This window comes from Papio anubis, chromosome 12 (assembly GCF_008728515.1).
Source record: "Papio anubis isolate 15944 chromosome 12, Panubis1.0, whole genome shotgun sequence".
In the NCBI taxonomy this organism is placed as follows: Eukaryota; Metazoa; Chordata; class Mammalia; order Primates; family Cercopithecidae; genus Papio; species Papio anubis.
Genome location: NC_044987.1, coordinates 5,127,417 through 5,139,495, shown reverse-complemented (window position 1 = coordinate 5,139,495; position 12,079 = coordinate 5,127,417). Strand labels below are relative to the sequence as shown.

Below are 12,079 nucleotides of genomic sequence, written 5' to 3'. Positions count from 1 at the left end.
GCTAGTTTTACAAAGCAGAGAACTCTGTTTTGTTGATTATACATTTATCTGGAAAAAGGGTTGTTGCTTTTGGAACATATACATTCCCACAGAAAGACATAAAATTCATGGCCCCTTCTTCCCTATTTAGCCTCAAGGGAGCTTAAGAGGACCTGATTAAGCAAGGAAAGTCATCAGACTTTCTTGGACAGCTCAGAAATCCCTGGGGTTGAGTTGAGTTTTAGGTGAAGGGTTCACATTGGTGTTAAACCAGTTTGCCCCATCTCATCACTGTCTACACTTGACAAGACTGCTGTTTGCACTACACTCACACTGACAGCCAGGACACAAGTATTCATGCTTAAGACCCAAAAGAGAAACACCTGGCTATGAATACCTGCAACTATATCATTTTTTTTAAATTAAATAACTGCATGATCTATTTCCAGGAGAGCAGGAACTTCTAATGGAGCCCAGGCTCTAAGGGCATACCTCTCTGCCCTTGTCTCCTGGCCTCCTTCCCACCATCTAACAGTGGGGTTCCAGACTTTTCCTCTACTCTGAGCACCTAGGAATGATTCCTTCCTCTCCTCCCTGCCCCCATCCCTCCAATGCAAAAAGGCAAAATAAGGCAGAGTTTTGTGACAACTTCATCCCAAAGTGGTACAGTGAGTCTCAGTCTGCCCCAGAAGCCACTTACAGGGAAGAGGGGCCTGAATTCTTACTTAATCAGGGAAATACTCCTTCCACTCTGAGAAAAAATGAAATCACCTTAGCAGGGGAGAAAAATATAAGTTGGCTAGTCTCTGACAATAAGAGAAAATCAATAGTGGCTGGTATCTATGTCTCTGGAAGGTCTAAATTGCCTCAGCTTATTCTTACTCAGCACAGGATGGGCTGGTGATTGGATGGTAACTTAAAGTCATAAAGATGAGGGACATGAAAGAGCTATGCTAAATCCGGGATGACCCAGATTCTTCCCGAAACTCACTAGAACATAAGCTCCATGAGACCAGGGGTTTCTGTTGCTTGGAACTTCCAAGGCTTTCAATAAATTATTACATGAATGTGTGAAAGCCAAAATGGATGGATGATGTGGGTCACTGACAAGCCTGTCTGCATCTGCGGCTAGAATTTCTAGCGAGGGGAGGAGCAGAGAGGTCAGCCCCTCTCACCCTACCCCTAGGAGTGTTGCTATGCCCATCACACCAGCACCAACCCCTTTCATTCCCTAGCAGTACTGCTAATAATACTAATTATTCTATGCCAGGTGATTGACACTCATATTTAAGCTAAACTTCACAATAACACTATGAGGTAGGTGTTAGCATTCTCATTTTATAGATAAGGAAACTGAAGTTCACAGAGGTTAAGTAACTTGCTCATTGTCTCACAGTTAAACAGCCAAGTAGGAATTTTAATATAGACTTGACTGACTTCAAAACTCACTATAGATTATCAGGATGTAAAGGGATGGGTGATATCTACTTGTGTGTTATAATGCAGAGGTTCTAAAAGGACACAATGTGCCTCCTATGAGGAAAAGCCATCACCGGTCAACTCCAACACAAGTCAACCATTTCCATCTTAATGTTATTACTTAGAGGATTGGCATTATTGGTTACTATTGTGTCCTATCAGAATTCAACTAAAGTTTGTAATACATTTGGATGGGTTCTCACTAATTTATTTATAGTTTGAGGCATAGATACCTCATCTTCCCCAAGAATGAAAGCCATGTCTTTTAAGAGATGCAGGCTCTATTATACTTAGAAAAACATTAGCCATCGTTTGAATATTCCTAGAAATATCAAGAACCTGGCACTAATCTCCAGACACTTAAAGACTATTTAAATAGTTCCTTGATGCAACATGCTTATTGGTTAAGCATTGTAAACAATTGTGAACCATATTGTGCCTACCATAGAAGTGATGTCACTCACCATAAAAATCACAAGATTACATTATAACACACAAATCAGGCATTCTCAATGATTTATGTAGCCAAATGCCAGACTTCTAAAAAAGAGCTGACATGGCACTGTAGATAGGCATCTAGTATGATACGGTTAGGAGTCTCCTTGGTCTGCTAAATTCCAGAGAGACTAGAAGTCTGCAGAAGATATTGAAGTATAAATAACCACATCTGTTACCATTGAGTAAAGGACAGAAGGCAGAATAGGATGGGGGCTCATGGACAAGGGCTAATGGAAAGAAAATGAAAACCACCTTTTCTCAATCTCCTCTCCTGGCCTTGGACTAAGCTCTCAAAACATGTGGCAATGGCCTCCATAGTTTCTTAAGCAACCAATTAACAAGTCAACTCAATTTTTAAACAACTGACTTGCACATTTTCCTCTATCTCTCTGATCACCTTTCCAACAAAATTCCTCAAAAGAGTTGTTGATATGGACTATCTCTCATTTCTCTTCTCCAGTTCTCTCTAGAACCTTTCAAACTGCCCTTGACAAGGCCACCAGTGACCTCTGTGCTGCCAGATTCTGTGGTCGGTTCTCCAATCCTTGACCTTTCAGCCACATTTGACAGTCAATCACACTGTCCTTGGATGGAAGGCTGGAATTTGGGGCTATTTTGTTCACTATTGTATCCCAACTTCTGTAATAGTGCCTAGTGCATAGTAGGTGTTTCATAAATACTTATTGAATAAATTGTTCACTTCCTAGAGGAGGTGAATCATAAAGAATAAGTAAGAACTAACCAGGCAGGTGAGGATGGAAGAGAATTCTGGCCAGAAGAAATAGAACCTCAAATCCACAGAGGCCTGAGAGAACTTGGCAGATTCAGTAACATCCAAGTAGTTCTGAATGGTTCTGAAGGATGCTGTCCATTAATTCCCATCTCCATTTAGGGGGTCTCTTGCACAGTGGGGCCCCTTCATCCCTAGGGCGATTAAGCCATTTCCTGGCTTGTTTTAGGGAGAAGCTCTTGGAGCCTGAGACTCATTGCACCCCCTTCCCAGCTCAGGTGCTCTCACCTGAGGAGCAACAGCTGCAGGTGAGGGCCACGGGAAAGGAGGGAGTGAAGACAGAAGAGAAGGGACAAGCTCTCAGATTAATCCTGTGAGTTCATCACACCGGAAAGGTGGATCCAGAAAAGCCATGTTTGGCAGGTAACGGGCTCTGCCTGTGTGACTCAGCAGCCTCTAGTGTGGCATCCAAGCTGAGCTGGTTGAAGTAAGCCTCGTTCCCCAAGGCCTGATGAGTGAGTTTGTAAAGGGCTCGCTGAAATGCATTGCAAAACCATTCACTGTTCCAAAAAGATGCTTTAAAACCAGGCTCAGAACTAATCCCAAAAGAGGGAGTCTTGATCCAAGTTCACAATGCATGTGAATAAGTCACCCAGCATCTGCCAGCAGGCTTTAGTTCCATGTAAACTGGGAAATCAACAACGTTCTGTGGGGTGTGCAGCCCATTAGTACAGGGCCACTGGTTCTCAAAGACTCTGGGATTGAGATCCTCGGCCTCCACAACAGGGCCGCTTCATGTGCCTCTTGCTTTTCTCACCAAAGCGTCTCAGAGTGTTTTCCCAGGATGGATGATTTATCCCATTCAGTAGATGAGGCCCAGATAAGCTAAATTCTGCCTGCAACCACCCAAGTCAGTTCCTGAGGTCAGAATTGAGACCTAGACCTGCCAGCCCTGTTGTGGCCATTGGATGGCATCCTCTGTGGGACTCTAGAGGACAGCAGAGACCACGGGGCAAGTCTTCTTGCATGGAAACTGGTGGGCAAAGGGGATGGGCAGGTGTGGGGGTGGAGCACTGAGAACCTCTCAGCACAGCAGAAAGAACAATTCAAAGCATATGTCCTACCTGAGGTGTGTCAATGGTATTTTCTTTGTAAATAAAGGACATCAGTGCTGAGATTAGTAGTTGTATAATCATAAAAGGTTGAACTGGAAGGGGCCCTGGGAGAGCATCAATCCAATTTCTTTTGTTTCTTGGTGAGGAAATGGAGATCCAGAAGGTCTGTTTCAGTTGCTCAAGGTCGCACAGTGGGTTTATGCTGGCACCAGCACTGGAAGGCTTATATCTTCAGCACGGATCCTGTGCTCTTTGCAAATGCCAGTCATTCTCACAATAATTCTGGTTTTTGACGTCACTTTGAAACCAGGTCAGTCTTCCCCTCTAAAACTTTTAGGTAGCTCCTCCTCTCTGCTCTTCTGACCTCTGAACTGAAACCACAGAAAGACATCACAGTTAAAGGGTGGGTGTGCACTGCTCGGCATTGTAATTGAAGACTTAAACCCCCTTGAATCTTCTACTCATTTGGTCTTGGAGCCAAAACTAACACAGCCATGAAAAGAAATGCTGGGAAACCTCCGAGACACTCTTGGAGAGGCAGCTTCTGGGAGTTGGTGAGCCTGGTTTCACTGACAAGGTCAGGCCCACTCTGGAGCATGTGAGGGAAACGTGTTTGGAGCCATGTTCTCAGGCTACTTGCCTAGGCCTTCCATTCCACTGAGTGACAATCATGGCTCTCGGCAGGGCGGCAGCTGCTGCCAGCGGGAGGCTCTCCCATCACTCACTCACCCACCAGGTGTTCCTCCCAGCCACTACAGCAGCTTGGCAGGGAGTGCCACTGCCAGGGTGCTGATGGGCAAGGCGGTGCAGTGCTTGCTCCTCTGCCGTCCAGGTGTCAACAGATGGAATATGGATCTGCCCTCCCTTAACAAATAAATAGAACTTTTACAGGCTGAGTAATCCCACATGGGAGAAGCCAGACTGCCAGTTACCCCAGGTTTTCCAGCCAGGACCCAGCCTCTTTTGTCCTGGATCACAGAGCCCATCAGAATTCTTGTACGGAGTGGTATTTCCAGGACGCTGGTCATCCACTGGGTAGGCGTGAGGCTACATGTCCCTCACACTGGAGTTGCAGGGAGCCAAGTATTCCTGGAGTTCCCTTTGGCAAATGTCCTACCTCAGTTCCCACAATCTATGTTCATGGTTCTGTGCAGATGCAGTCAATTCCTCCCAGTCAGCCCCAGGAAAGAGTGACAACTTAAGGAAGGGGCACTCTCTTGCAGGGAAAGACATCCACCCCAAACCTCTTCATTCTTCTCCCAGCTGCTTTCTGACCTCAGTGAAATGGGCAGGGACACAAACTCTTGAGTCGTTTTCATCTTTGTGCTGATTGGCTTCCAATGCCAGGCCTCTAGTGAACGGGGTAGTCTGGCTGGATCCTGACAGGTGAAAAGGGGATGCTGGCAAGGTGGACAGAGACCAGGCTGAAGTTGAGTCCTGGAGTTCCACAGCCACGTAGGATAAAGCTCATAGTGCTAACGTAGTAAGAGCACCAGCCTAGGAATCAAAAGTCCTGGGGTTTGAGATGCTTGCCTAGGTGTCACTTAACTTTCTTGAACCTCGGTTTCTTCAGTTATAAAATGGGGATAGTAATACCTTCCCTGCTCACCCCACCTAATTATGAGTTAGAATAAAGGAAAGCTTGGAAAGCCAGTGAGTACTCCCCAGAAATAAGTTTTCACTTTGCCTTTGTTCCTTGTTTTGTTGTTGTTACTGTTTTTGTCTCTTTTGTGTGTGTTTGTTATTGTTGTTTGTTTGTTTTGGAGACAGAGTCTCGCTCTGTCACCCAGGCTGACTGCAACCTCCACTTCCGGGTTCAAGCAATTCTCACACCTCAGCCTCCCGAGGAGCTGGGACTACAGGCACACACCACCATGCCCAGCTAATTTTTTGTATTTTAGTAGAGACGGGGTTTCACCATGTGCCCGGGCTGGCTGGTCTTGAACTCCCTTAGCTCAGGCAATCTGCTCACCTCAGCCTCCCAAAGTGCTAGAATCAGGTGTGAGCCACCGCACCTGGCCCACTTTGCCCTCGTGAGCAGTCACGGTGTTCCTGCCTACTGGCTGGTTTAGCCACCTTGGCCCATTGCTGAGTGAGGGATGGGCTCCCCTGAGGGAGGACAATGTAGGTCAGCCCCTGGGGTTATCATTTGTTCCCCTCCTTTCTGTAAATTGTCGACAGTCACTGCTCAAAGAGATACACCATGGAATACTATGCAGCCATAAAAAAGGATGAGTTTAAAACCATGGGAACATGGATACAGCTGGAAACTCATCATTCTGCAGCAGAAGCCATCACAAGAACAGAAAACCAGAGCACGTTTCTCACTCCTTCTGGGTGGGAACTGAACACCATGAATCACTTGGGACTCAGGAGGGGCATCCACTGAGTTCCTCAAGCTGGGAGGGGAGGAGGGATACGTTGGGAGTTCATACCTGATCTCAGCCTGTTGATAGATTGCAAGACTAACACGCTTTAAAAATACCCATATCATGGCCATTGTGCCCGCACATGTACCCACAACCAAGAAGCAAAATAATAATAAATAGAATTAAAAGCAAAAACAAAATTTAAAAAAAAAAAAAAAATGAAATCAAAAAGAAGAAAGGGGCAAATACAATTTTAAGGAGGACTAGTCCTGCCCACGGTAAGCTGGCTGATCCACGAGGTAAACTTTGGACTGGGAAAACACAAACTGTCTTGGCCTGCAACATACATCCCATTTGATAAACCTATTGATAAACCCTGGCATCGATAAGACGCATCATACAGACGCAGACCCACGAACAGACGGGCAGCTGCTGAACCTGGGAAACTGACAATCCAATTCCCCTCTGTGATCTGAACCTTCCCTCTTCACATGCATCACCAGTGCAGGCGTCTTTGATTCACACAAGACCAGTTTTTTAGCACAGGGTCACATCGAGGTCAACCGTCAACCCCAATGCTACAGAAACTCACCTCTGACTGCGAACCTCCAGGTTTGTTTTAATCTACCAGACAATGAATTGGCACTTTTCACTGAGGAATGACTACTGGGGCCCTTTAGAGCTGCTTTAAGCTCCGTGACTTAATGACTCTCCTGTTTAATGGAAGCCAAAGCTGTTTAAGTGGTCACAGCTGCCAGGAACGTTGCTAAGAGAATGAAACTTTCTGAGGAGGTAGGGCAGTAGCAGCGCTAATCTCTGAGCCCGCCACCCCTCACCCGTCCTTATCTCAGGCTTGTTTTGACAGCACCCGGAGCTGGTCCCATGAGAAGAGCAGCAACCTCGCTCCTTTCCCTTTTCACGTCTTCTGCTGCAGCCCATGGTTTGCTGCAGGGGGGAAGGAAGAAACAATCAAGCATTGTCTTGTTGAGGACTGGTGTGTCAGGGCCTCATGGAATAAATATTATTTGCCTGGGAGGGGAACTGGCTGGAAGACAACTCACAGTGTCAGGTGTGGGCTGAGGTGAGGGGCAGGAGGGCGGTGATGTTTGGGTTTGGTTTTATTATTAGTTTAATCTTTTTCTCTCTACTGCTATGGATTTCTTTTCCTCCTGACAGGCCATTAAGCACAAAGCTTGTGTCTTACCCAGCCTCTGCCAGGAAGAAACAAAAGACATTTTCCAAAGCACGTGCCCTTGCGTTACTGGGGCTCCTTGGTCACTCCCTGTCCAGTTGTGTGTGGCAAAGGGTGCACACTGCAGGACCCTCACAGGGTGAAAGCTCCTCTGGGAGCCCTCCGTCTGCATCTGCAGCCCTGGCAGCTGCAGATGTCTTACCTGATGGGTTCATGGCTCTGTCATTTTGTCTCTCAGGCAAACATTGAAAGGACAGGAGGCTCCTTTGTAGGTCTGGGGAAACTGGGCACCCCGCCTAACCCTGGTATCCCAGTCAGTCAGCACTTACTGAGTGCTTCATGTATGCAGGTCACTAATGGCTCTAGCCTGCTGCATTGCACAGTTCCTTCAACAATTCTGCCTCAAGAAAGCCGCACATCTCTCCAGAATAAAGAACTCGAGATCAGTGACTATGAGACAAAGACACTTGAAGGATTGCTCCATAAAGGCCGAGCCCTCCTTATCTTAGAAGAATAAGAACATTTTCTTGTAAGGAAAACAAGGGCCCTGTAGCCTTTCCACAGCCACAGAGCAGCGGAGTAGTGAAAGGGTGCCTCCACTGTGCAATCAACAGTCTTCTTTCTGGCCAGGCATGGTTGCTCACACCTGTAATCCCAACATTTTGGGAAGCCAAGACAGGAGGATCACTTGAGCCCAGGAGTTCGAGACCAGCCTGGGCAACATGGTGAGGTCCCGACTCTACAGAAAAATTAAAAAATTACTCAGGGATAGTAGCATGCACCTGTGGTCCCAGCTACTCAGGAGGCTGAGGTGGGAGGATTGCTTGAGCCCATGAGGTAGAGGCTGCAGGTGAGCCATGTTCTCTCCACTGTATTCCAGCCTGGGCAACAGAATGAGACTCTGTCCCCCCACCCTCAAAAAAAATGTTTAACCATAAACCTTTCCCTCATCCCTAAATCCATTTTGGGTATAAGCCACCTACCCAATGGCTGTAATAATAGTTGTTGATGATTGAGAATGTACAGTATGTTGTGCACTTGCTAAGTGCTTTCCATATATTATCTCACCATGTGGCAAGCCTGGAGAAAACCTGGAGACAGTGAGGAACTGCCCAAAGTCACAGGTCATCAGGCTTCCTGAGAACAGCATCACGGCCTTGGCTTTACAGGCATGGCACTTGAGTTCACCTTCACATGCTGGGGATCCTGTGTTCCCAGAAGGCAGAGACCCTATCTGTGCACTTTTGTTAATTATTTTTGTATACAAAATAATTCAGTCCTGTGCTCAGCGCCATGAACAATTAGGGATTTAATACATGCTTTTTGAGGGTGATAACGATCTCACCATCCCAGCCAGTGAAATAACCATTCCCTCCCTTCTCTCAGAGAGAAACAAAGAGCCACAGCAGACCGAGCCACCCCAGGCACACTGCAGGGTATCTGGAGATGGCACCAGCAGGTGAGTCCCGCAGACCTGGCTTTGGATCCCAGCCTGGTCACCCACGGCCTGGCCCCTGGGGTGCACCAGCTGACCTCTCCAAGGCCAAGTTTCCCCAGACATGGGAGAAAGTCACAGCATCTACCTTGTAGGGTCATTGTGAAAATGAAGTGAGAAAATGCCCACGGTGTTCCCAGCAGCCCTGCCTGGTGGAAGGTAGGTGTTTCATGTCAGTTTCCTTACTCAGCGCCCAGGCATCTTCTTCCTCTTGTGGAGCTCTCAGCACTCAAGAGCCCCTTCAGTAAGACCTGGAATGCAGGTGTTGACCAAAGGAGTGCTGGCAGGGAGGGAGGATCCCCACTTGGGTGGCCGTTATCTCCTACCTCTGCTCTTGGTCCCCCTCTGCCTTGGGGACATTCCCACCAACACAGGCTGCTGGTACCACACCCTGCTGACCAGCACGCACTGCTCTTCTTACTTACCCCAAAAGCTCAGACTTGAATATCCTGTTGTCCTCAGTGGCACGGCTGAGACCAGGCTGGAGCTTTTAAACAAGATGTAACTCAAGTGGGGAATAACATGCAAGTAACTCTGAAGGTGACTGCTGCACCCTGTGGCCCACACAGAGGGGCTCTCTGCCCTCCAGCCTGTCTAGAGTCCACAAGGTCCAGGCTGGAGAGAAAGAGACCAAGGAGCCAGATACCTCTCTCCCACCCACGACCTACTTTCTGAGTTCTTACTGCCATACTGAAGACAGGCCTTCTTCCCAGGGGATATCAGGAGTCAGAGTTCCTTTCAGCGGTTCTTGCGTTATTATATTAAGGAGTGTGGCCCAGCAAATAAACGTCAATTCAACAATAAACCCTGTGTCTATACATGCAATGCTCCCTAGAACAGTGGGGAAAGGGAAGAGGAGGGGAATTTGATTACAAGTGCTTTATTTTTGCACTGTCTCATTAGATGCTTCCAACAGGCCTATCAGATATTTTAGGACCATCATTCCTAATTTACAGGTGACAAAAGTTTGGCTTGGAGAGGTTAAGGGAATGACCAAGCTAAGCCCAGATCTCCTGTCTCCCTCCCTTGAGTTCAGGATACCAACCCAGTCCCTGAATCTTCCCCAAGAACAAGCCTGGGGCCAGGGGGAGAAAGGGGCTTCCTGGAAGAGCTGAGTTAAACTGGCACTGGATGCAGCCACAGGCAAGAGGACATGGTGGTTGTCTCTCTCTCTGCTAGGCTGTAGTTCAGGAGACCTGCTTCAAGACCAGGTTTTGCCACTTGGAAGGCTGTATGGTCTGAAATCATCATTCTCAGTGCCTCAGTTTCTGTATCTGTAAAATGGTAAGGAACAAACCAATTAATATACATAAAGCCCTTAGTGCCCTTGATGCCTAGAACATGTAAGTATTTAATAACTATCAACATTTTTATTAACATTGTTATTGTTACGTTATTCCCTTTCAAAATCTTGCAAGAAATAAATGGGATGACAGATGTGAAAACGTGTTATAAGCTGTAGAGGTAAGAAATGACCACTCATGCATGCTGGGAAGGTAACAGGGAAAGGACTTGGCCTTAGATGATGTCATTGAACAGCCTCAAACTTTCAACAGGAAGCACAGAAATACTCCAAAAAGAGTACTCCAATAATTTGAAAGCAGGCCACCGAGTCCAAGCTTCTGCCACAGTTCCAGGGCCGAGGCTGTTTCCAGAGAGCCCTGTAATTGCTTTCAACCTGTGCCTCACCCAAACACCATGGCTGGCGCAGGTGGACACCTTCCCTCTCTTCTGCTTCCACGCTGGGCCCCAGAAAGAAATACTCCAATAATTTACCTTGTGGTTTTCAACTTTAGGCCAGATTGTTTGTTATGTATATAACTGTTTGCATTTCACTTACTTATCCTCAGTCATCACACACCTGGGAGGGAAGGAGGCTGCGCAGAGGCCCCGGAGCCCCAGCCCCGCGTGGTTACGCCTGTCCGCACTTCTGGTCTTAGTCCTTGGGTGCTTTAGTGTGAATGGAGGACACAATTAAGCTCTGTCTCCCTTTCTCAGCGAACTCAGGTGCAATCCTTCTTGACAGTCTGGAGGAACCAGGAAGGCTGGCCACCCAGTGAGTTGCTGCTAGCCAATTAATGGCTGAAAGCTCAACAGTACCACCCCTCACTGTCTTGTAGCAAAGACTCCTTGGCTCACGTTTAGAATGTTAGCCAAATAAGAGTCACTGAGTGCAACTTCATGGCATCACTTGGCTGGAAACAGTGGGGCATCTAGGGGAAGTGTCCGTGCTTGGTCCCTGCCCTTACAGAGATCAGTCTGGCTGATAGAATGAGACCAATGAAATGGAAACAATGAGCAAATCATAAAAGGCAGTACTGTCATGAAGAGTTTGATTTCATGACAGAATGCAATTGTTAGAGCAGGGAGAGATGGCCAAAAGCTAGAGTGGGCAGGGAAAGGTTCCTGTGGGAAGAGGTTTGTTAGCAGGGCCTTTCAAGCGTGCAGGAGTTGAACTGGTGGGAGGGAGAGTGGCATTCCAAGTTGGGGAAGCTACGTGAGAGAATCTAGGAGACAGAAAAGAACAAGGGCTGTTTATAGAGTAGAGGCCAAACTGGCATGACCGGAGTAGAAGGAGGGCATCCTAATTCCCATCCTTATCCACCGCTTTGAAAAAACCAGGAAAATGAATTCCTATTGGCCATAAAACTAGTTGAAGGTGATGTAACCCGTCCTATTCAGCCTCCCACATTTGCAGCTATACAGGAACAACTCTCTGAAACTCAGTCTCCTCACTCGTAAAATGAGATGGTAATACGTGTCTAGCAGAGCCAGTGAGAATTAAAAGGGATAAGATGCACCGGCTCCCAGGGCAAGTACTAGCAGACAAGGAATAGGGCAGTCCTCCCTTAACACTCCGCAGAGAATAAACGTCCTCCAACTCTCCCAGGAGGCAGAGCCCAGCTCTCCTTCCAAACAGCCTTGGAGTTGCTTGGCCTCTGTACTTCTTTAGCGAAGTTGTGGGTAAAAGACAAATGCAGAGTTCTCTTGTACCTGCCAAGGAGAACCAGACCCCGTGTGGGTCTCTTGCTGTTGACATTGCTCCACAGTGGGTGCGGGATGGGACTGAGGCAGGCCCACCTGCCTGGAGAGTCTGCCTGTGCCCTGACCCCGTGGGGCCCTAACAAACACCCTCCCAGCCACAGGGGCTCTGCAGAGCTAAGCCAGCTGTTCTGTGGAGGCGGGGACCCTCCTCCTGCCCTGCCACTCTCTTTCTCCTGA

At 47.5% G+C, this 12,079-nt stretch overlaps 1 long non-coding RNA gene across 4 annotated transcripts in view; it reads right to left on the bottom strand.

Moving 5' to 3' along the window:
- Nucleotides 1-12,079, bottom strand: part of LOC103878016 — a 114,725-nt gene that overhangs the window by 18,671 nt on the left and 83,975 nt on the right. For all 4 annotated transcript variants that reach the window (XR_002517316.2, XR_004177293.1, XR_004177292.1 and 1 more), the window contains exon 2: nucleotides 3,811-4,172. This is a non-coding gene — a long non-coding RNA (uncharacterized LOC103878016). The remainder of the gene's footprint in view (nucleotides 1-3,810; nucleotides 4,173-12,079) is intronic.